The following is an 8,227-nucleotide window of genomic DNA, read 5'->3' as shown; positions in this document are numbered from 1 at the left end:
ACTAATCCTACACAAACTCAGAAAATTGAGCAGGTAGCTTTCAGCATAGAGTATCAGTCTGAATAAAATGGAGTTGAATTTTTCTTCAAGGAGGTCTGAAAATTAAGTGTTTTCTAGAGCATCACTGTCCAATACAATTTTCTGCAATGATGGAAATATCTCCCCACTCTCCAATGCAGTAGTTGCCAGCCACATGTGGCTTTAAGCACTTGAAATGTGGCTAGTGGATCTAATGAAATAGCTTTGAATTTAACTTAAATTTACATAGCTGCATGTAGCTGCTGCTGCTAAGTCACTTCAGTCATGTCTGACTCTGTGTGACCCCATAGATGGTAGCCCACTAGGCTCCCCCGTCCCTGGGATTCTCCAGGCAAGAACACTGGAGTGGGTTGCCATTTCCTTCTCCAATGCATAAAAGTGAAAAGTGAAAGTGAAGTCGCTCAGTCGTATCCGACCCTCATCGACCCCATGGACTGCAGCCTTCCAGGCTCCTCCGTCCATGGGATTTTCCAGGCAAGAGTACTGGAGTGGGGTGCCATCGCCTTCTCCGTGCATGTAGCTAGTAGTTATCATATTAGAACAGCTCTGAAATACATAAAGTTGAAGCATCAAGAGAATGACTGGATGATTTTCAGTAGCCAGAGAGTATGTTATTTTTCAGTTGCTAAATTGTATCTGAGTCTTTGGGACCCCAGGGACTGTAGCATCCCAGGCTCTTCTGTCCTCCGCTATCTCCAGGAGTTTGTTGAAATTCAGGTCCATTGAGTTGGTGATGCTGTCTAACCATCTCATCCTCTCCCGTCCCCTTCTTCTTTGCTCTCTGTCTTTCCTGGCATCAGGGTCTTTTTTCTAATGACTCTTCACATCAGTTGGCCAAAGTATTGGAACTTCAGCTTCAGCATCAGTCCTTCCAATGACTATTCAGGGTTGATTTCCTTTAGGATTTACTGGTTTGATTTCCTTAACAATCCAAGGGACTCTCAAGGGTCTTCTCCAGCACCACAGTTTGAAAGCATCAGTTCTTCGACACTCAGCCTTCTCATGGTCCAACTTTCACATCTGTACTTGATTACTGGAAACACCATAGCTTTGACTATACGGGCCTTTGTTGGCAAAGTAACGTCTCTGCTTTTTAATACGCTTTCTAGGTTTGTTACAGCGTTCCTTCCAAGGAGCAGGCGGCTTTTAATTTCATGCTGCAGTCACTGTCCACAGTGATTTTGGAGCCAAAGAAAAGAAAATCTGTCACTGCCAGAGAGTATACAGCTACTGTAATTTAAATTGTTAAAATTAATGATAAATAATGTATATAGTACATACAAAGTATACTGGTTTCACCTGAAGAAATACTGGTACCTCTTAAAAAGGTGGTTATCAGTTTGTTGAAAATATGAGACTAAAGATGAGAAGGTTGAATTAGATGTTTATCATCAAAAACAAAAAAAAGGAAGTTTGAAAGAACGAGTAAATATTAAATATATAAACTGAATTTTATGTTTCAGTAATCCATTTTATAAAATATTATGAAACAGGCATAATATTTATACCTCTATAATGTATGTTACGGAGAAGGCAATGGCACCCCACTCCAGTACTTTGCCTGGAAAATCCCATGGATGGAGGAGCCTGGTAGGCTGCAGTCCATGGGGTCGCTAAGAGTCGGACACGACTGAGCGACTTCACTTTCACTTTTCACTTTCGTGCATTGGAGAAGGAAATGGCAACCCACTCCAGTGTTCTTGCCTGGAGAATCCCAGGGACGGGGGAGCCTGGTGGGCTGCCGTCTGTGTGGTCACACAGAGTCGGACATGACTGAAGTGACTTAGCAGCAATGTATGTTATGTGATACGTTAAGGTAAAATTTAAAATAATGTGTACTATAATATGGTGGACTCTGTTTATAATACTTACACTTTATAATAGTGCCAGTTTTCAAAACTCTAGAGCATGAGAGGTAAACAATAAAATTGCCTGGCAAAATGTAACTTTTGTTTGTGAATGTAGCAGGACCTTGCAACCAGTCCTCATCATGAGTATTGATTTTTACCATCTTGAAATTGCTTGTAAAGAGGAGCTTCTGGTTTCAGGACAACCAAATATGCAGGCTTTTAACTGTAATTTGTTCTACAGGCTAACGTTCATATTGTCAAACACTGCAGGCAACATTATAGATTTTAAGGCCTCAGTATCATTATGTCTCCCAAGGTATTAAATGCACTTCAAACACAGAAAAGTGTTCTTCTCTCATTTTGTCTTTTCTTTCTGATGAGAGTTGAATAGATCCACTTGAGAAATGATTATATTGACAATTGCAGTCTTACATTTTCTTTAGCACTACAGAACTGGCAAGAAGTGCCAAGCTGGTAAGTCCAAGTAGGCTGGCGAGGCGTGATTTCACATCCCAGGTCTTTTCTCTGTAACATAATGGAACAGAGTGTATGTTATTGAGTTATTCCCCAACGAATTATATCCCTCTTGCATCCTTACAAATCATTTTCATTAATATTAATCATCACTAATTGTAATTACAACTTGCCAGTGAATAATGGGAATTACATTTTTACAGATTTGGCTTCACAAAAGACTCTTCTTTTTTCTCTGCACCCTGGTCACTGTGCAGTCTGATCGCTTTCAGAGAACAAGCCAAATCGTCAAACGCTGTCAGTGTGTGATGTCATGTTCGATCTGGAGCTGAAAAATGCGGCCTCAGGTTTCTGGCCTGTCTTTTATGTTGCAGAAGCAGAGAATTGTTAAACAATCTGGGGAAATTGGAGGCAGCAAATGTGCAATAAAATCTCCGATGTAGTTCAGTGCTACATAACAAGAGGGACCAATAAACCTTGCTCTCCTCCTGCGCTGGATGCCGACTTATCTGCAGGAATGCCAATCACAGCAGATGTAAAGAAGAACAGATAGAACTTTTTAAAAATAAACTTCAGGAAATAGTTTCAAAGTTTTTTTCTTCTTCTCTCTGTGTTTCAGCTAAAACTCAAAGCTTTCCTAAAATGTTCTGTTGGAAACAATGAGAAGGAAACAAGGTCCATTTTCCATTTTCTTCCTTGTTTCTGGGCTTTCAGAATGGCCTGTTAGTAACCTGAACTTGTAAGGGTGTTGTGATTAAGGACTTCATTGTTTGAGATTCTAAACATAAACCTGCGATCTCCTGTGATGGCCATGCTTTATTTATGGTTTTATAACGACCTTGTGTTTTATCCTGTTGGTATATCCCACTGTATCTTGGACTTTCTGTTGAAGTTGCCAAAAAAAAAAAACAAAAAAAAAACCCAGAAGCTTAAAGGAGAGAAAACATCTTCAGCCACTTTGTCTTTTTTTTTTTTAATCTTTTTTTTTTCAAGACATTAAATACTTTTTTATAATCTTGATGAAGTAATTTATCTGTGAAAAGTGTACTCAATTCAGTACATGGGACTTATGAGTGCATTTATTGTTTTAAAATGTCATATTTACTTAGATCAAATGAAGAATGATTATGTTGAAAATAAGATAACTATTTTATAAAAGAATTTCTATCTGTCTCTGCCAAGAACATTATGTGTATTTTCCTCACATCAGGAAATGGGCATCATTTTGATGCCTTTGACTTTATTTTTGCAAGTGCTGTACTTTGTCTTCTAAGGAAGGGCACAAAGGTAAGCAGTACTCACTTTTCATCCCCCAAATCCATTTACATTAAAGAGAGATGTTAGTGAAGTTTTCTTCTCTTCCTCTATCTCTGAAATTTGTCCCTAAGGCCGTGTTGTGGGGCAGAGCAAGATAGGTGTCTGCAGCACAGAGGAAGGGGCGCCACGATGGCTTAGAGCAGGATGTCAGACCTAAGGGGGTGAGTAGGCATAGACAGGAGGGAAGCCTGGCAGGGATGTTGGATCCTGGTCAGGGTGATGAGGATGCTCATGTTCAGAGAGAGCCTGTTACTCAGTTTTAGAGACCAAGCAGGGGGAGGAAGTTAAGCACGTGTGTAGTGGGTTGAAATGTAGACCCCAGATGGCTACATCCAAGTCCTAACTCTTGGTACCAACGTCTGTATTAGTTTAACCATGGCTGCTGTTACAAATTGCCGTAAACTTGGTGGCTTAATACATCAGAAATGCATTCTTTTACAGTTCTGGAGGACGGGAAGGTCAAAATCAAGGTATCAGCAGGGTGGTTTCTCTCTGGAGGCACTGAGTGAGAAACTGTGCCAGATACCTTTCCTTGCTTCTGCTGGCTCTCAGCATACCCCTGACATGCCTTGGCTTGTAGATCCATCCCTCCAACCTCTGCCTCTGTCTTCATGTGGCCCTCTCTCCTGTGTGTGTCTCTGTAATTTCTTTTTCTGTCTCTTATAAAGATGCTTGTTTTGGGGCTTAAGGCCCTCCCTCATCCAGAGTGACCTCATCTTGAAATCTTTACCTAAGTTACATTTGCAAAGACCCTTAGTCAAAATGTCATATCCTGAGATTTGCACTGTGTATATATATATAAAGGGAGTGAGAAGGTATGTCTGTGGAGGGGCAGTCACCTGGGGTTTCAAAACCCATGCAAGGTAGGAGAGCATCCAAGCAGAAAATGTTCTGGCACAGGGTGTGAGATCCGAGTGGAGTGAAGAGAGTATCTGCATGGGGAAGGGGAGAGAGGTGAGGATGAGAGGCTGGTCATACATGATGGGCTGATCAAATAGTCAGATATATTGAGGGTAATCAATATATATGGCATCTGGTCCCATCACTTCATTGCACATAAATGGGGAAACAATGGAAACAGTGGCTGACTTTATTTTCTTGGGCTCCAAAATTACTGCAGATGGTGACTGCAGCCATGAAATTAAAAGATGCTGCTTCTTGGATGAAAAGCTATGACAAACCTTGACAGCATATTAAAAAGCAGAGATACTACTTGGCCGACAAAAGTCCATCTAGTCAAAGCTATGGTTTTTCCAGTAGTTAGGTGTGGATGTGAGAGTTGGACCATAAAGAAAGCTGAGTGCCGAAAAATTGATGCTTTTGAATGGTGGTGTTGGAGAAGACTCTTGAGAGTCCCTTGGACTGCAAGGAGATTGAATTAGTCAATCCTAAAGGAAATTAGTCCTGAATATTCATTGGAAGGGCTGATGCTGAAGCTGAAGCTCCAGTACTTTGGCTGTCTGATGCAAAGACCTGACTCATTTGAAAAGACCCTGATGCTGGGAAAGATTGAAGGCAGGAGGAGAAGGGGACGACAGAGGATGAGGTGGTTGGATGGCATCACCCACTCAATGGACAAGAGTTTAAGCAAGCTCCGGGAATTGGTGATGGACAGGGAAGCCTGGCGTGGTGCAGTCCATGGGGTCACAGAGTCAGACATGACTGAGTGACCTAACTGAACTGACTGAGAGTAATGGAAGTGGTTTCTCACTGTCAGAAAAGTTAAAATGTGAAAAAGAACATACTGGAATTGAAGGTATTGGTGTGAAGTCATGATTGTTTAAATTCAATATAGATAGATAGATACAGTAATAATGGAGATGTAAATGTGCATAGATCTATGTATATGTCCCTACCTCTATCCACTGAACGGGGCTGGAAACGAGACACTGCAGTAGCAATGAGCATTCTTAGCACCTATATCTTGGCTTCTAATGACCAGAGTTCACTAATAGAGAAGAGAACTCCTTTGAAAAATGGCTAATTTCTGGGTTTGAGTAGAGGAGGTGCAATATAAGCCTGGAGTATTTAGTCCTAGAAGGTATGAAATTATTCAGAGAATAATGGGAGTATGTCATAAGGGCCTAGAAGTCACCTTAAAGAGGCTCACATAGGCCAAATTGGGAATAATCAGAGCCTGAAGATAAATGACAAAATGTATTACAACCTATTAAATATAAAGCCATAAATCCATAGTGATCTCAGTAAAGATGATAATTGAATAAGATGAAAATTTGATGAGACATTTAGATACTTTCCAATAAATGCCTCCCCACAGGATGCTTACTAAAGACAAAGGGGAAAATGAGTAACCTTTCAGTAGGAAAACTTCGCAGACGCCACTTTAACCAAGTGATCAAACTGAATATCATTATCGATGACATAAATCGAAATTGTTGCCTGATGGAATGCAGAGAGAAGCATTGTGGTGTTCTTCCCATAGATGCATACACGTCATTTACACGTGAGACTGTGCCCCTTATGGAGGCACAGTCTACAAAATAATTGATGATGATTTAAAAAAACATCAAAGGTAGGAAAGACGGAAGAACTATTCCAGTCTGAAGGCATCTAGAAAGACATGATAACCCATTGCAGCGTGTGATTCTGAAATGGACCCATGGTTTTGACAGTTGGTAAAATGTGAATGGAGTTTGAAAATTAGATTGATGGTAACACCTCAACATAAGAAAATGCTTGGGGAAAAACCTGGAGCAAAGTAAGAGTTTATTAATTTTAGCTCTGATTAAGATGAAGAAGGGGAACAGGAGGAAAATAACTGAAGGATCACATGAAAAAATATATCTAGCAGCTATCTACCATATTATCCAGGAATTTGGAAGAAGAATGTTCTGGATTCATATGGAGGAAACTTTTTCCCTCAGGTGTAGTCAAATTAAATTAAGATGTAAATATAAGTTACATATTCTTTTTGGCCCACAGAGAAATGAAAAGCATTTGACCAGGTAATTCAACACTTGGGACCCAGGAATTGTAAAATTAAATTGTGTTCATGGATGTGAAAAATTCAGTTTTCTTCCACAATCCAAAGAAAAGAAATGACTAGCGAAAGGAAGCCTGAAATGTCCTCACACTGGAGTACTGGGAACAATTCATTGAACTCTAGCGTTGGAAGAGATAATGGCAGTGTGCCAAAATCCCTTTATGAAGCCAGTTTGCAAGCACTGATTTCTCATTCCATTTTTTCAAGGGAAATATAAATCTCAGTGTAGTATTAGTGCCTCTATGTAGACCTTCGCTCGTGTTTTCCGAAGTGTGGAGTTCAGTGTGTTGTCACTTTTATTCAGGGAATTCATGTGAGTATCTTCACTTACTCATGTTGGGAAGGAATTTCTGCGACTTCTGAATATCCATAGGTCATTGTTTCAGCAACACTAATCTAATGCAGCACAACCTCAACCAGGAAGGTTGTCAAGAAGTATTTCCAAATTGCCACAAATTCTTTGTCCTAAAACCATCCCATATTGTCTTGGGTTGTCACTGAGTGTGGATTTGACCCTTTTAATATATAATCTTTAATATGCTTGGTGATCTGACTTTCCAGAGCCCATCATTTAGGAAATAATAAACTATCGATACAACTTTGATGGTGAGAAAGTTAGTATGAAAGTTAGTAAGGAAAAAAAAAAAAAGTGGAGAGATGGTAGAAGTAGAGGAAATGTTGAAGCTGGTCATCTGACAGGAAGGAAGGAAACAATGAAAATATGCAAAAGTACTTTATTTCACAGTCCAGAAGAAGGAAGTATAATTAAGAAGGCACTAGACAAAGATTCTTAAGATTTGAGTTCTATTCTTATTAGCTGTGGGAGACCTCAAGGGTCACACCATTACATTATCTATCTTTACATCTATAAAATTGGGACAATAACAACTTTTGTGGCTACCTCACACAATTGTAGTAAGGAACAATTTTATAATAAAAGTGTATTATACACTTAAGCGTTCTAGTCAAATGTGAGATGGTATTCTCTTACATGTTTATAATGCTGATTGTTCTTTCATGAACATATCAAATCTCTTCTTAAGCTCAGAGAAGTGTGTAACAGATGTGTGAGGAGTGTGCATTAAAGATAGTCAAATTGAAACAGAAATCATGCTGCCCTAAATGGTGAACCCAAGATAAGTGAAAATTCACTTAGCTGATGGTTTAGGATTTGAGGTTGCAAGTGACAGAAATTTCAGGTAGGCGAAGCACGACTAGATGGACCTTTGTTGGCAAAGTAATGTCTTTGCTTTTTAATATGCTGTCTAGATTCATCATAGCTTTTCTTCCAAGGAGAAAGGATCTTTTAATTTCATGGCTGCAGTCACCATCTGCAGTGATTTTGAGAGTCCCTTGGACTGCAAGGAGATCGAACCAGTCAATCCTAAAGGAAATCAGTCCTGAATATTCATTGGAAGGACTGATGCCGAAGCTGAAACTCCAATACTTTGGCCACCTGATGCGAAGAACTGACTCGTTGGAGAAAACCCTGATGCTGGGAAAGACTGAAGGCAGGAGAAGGGGATGACAGAGAATGAGATGG

This window comes from Bos taurus, chromosome 23 (genome assembly GCF_002263795.3).
Source record: "Bos taurus isolate L1 Dominette 01449 registration number 42190680 breed Hereford chromosome 23, ARS-UCD2.0, whole genome shotgun sequence".
Classification (NCBI taxonomy): domain Eukaryota; kingdom Metazoa; phylum Chordata; class Mammalia; order Artiodactyla; family Bovidae; genus Bos; species Bos taurus.
Note: the sequence above shows the minus strand (reverse complement) of the source record.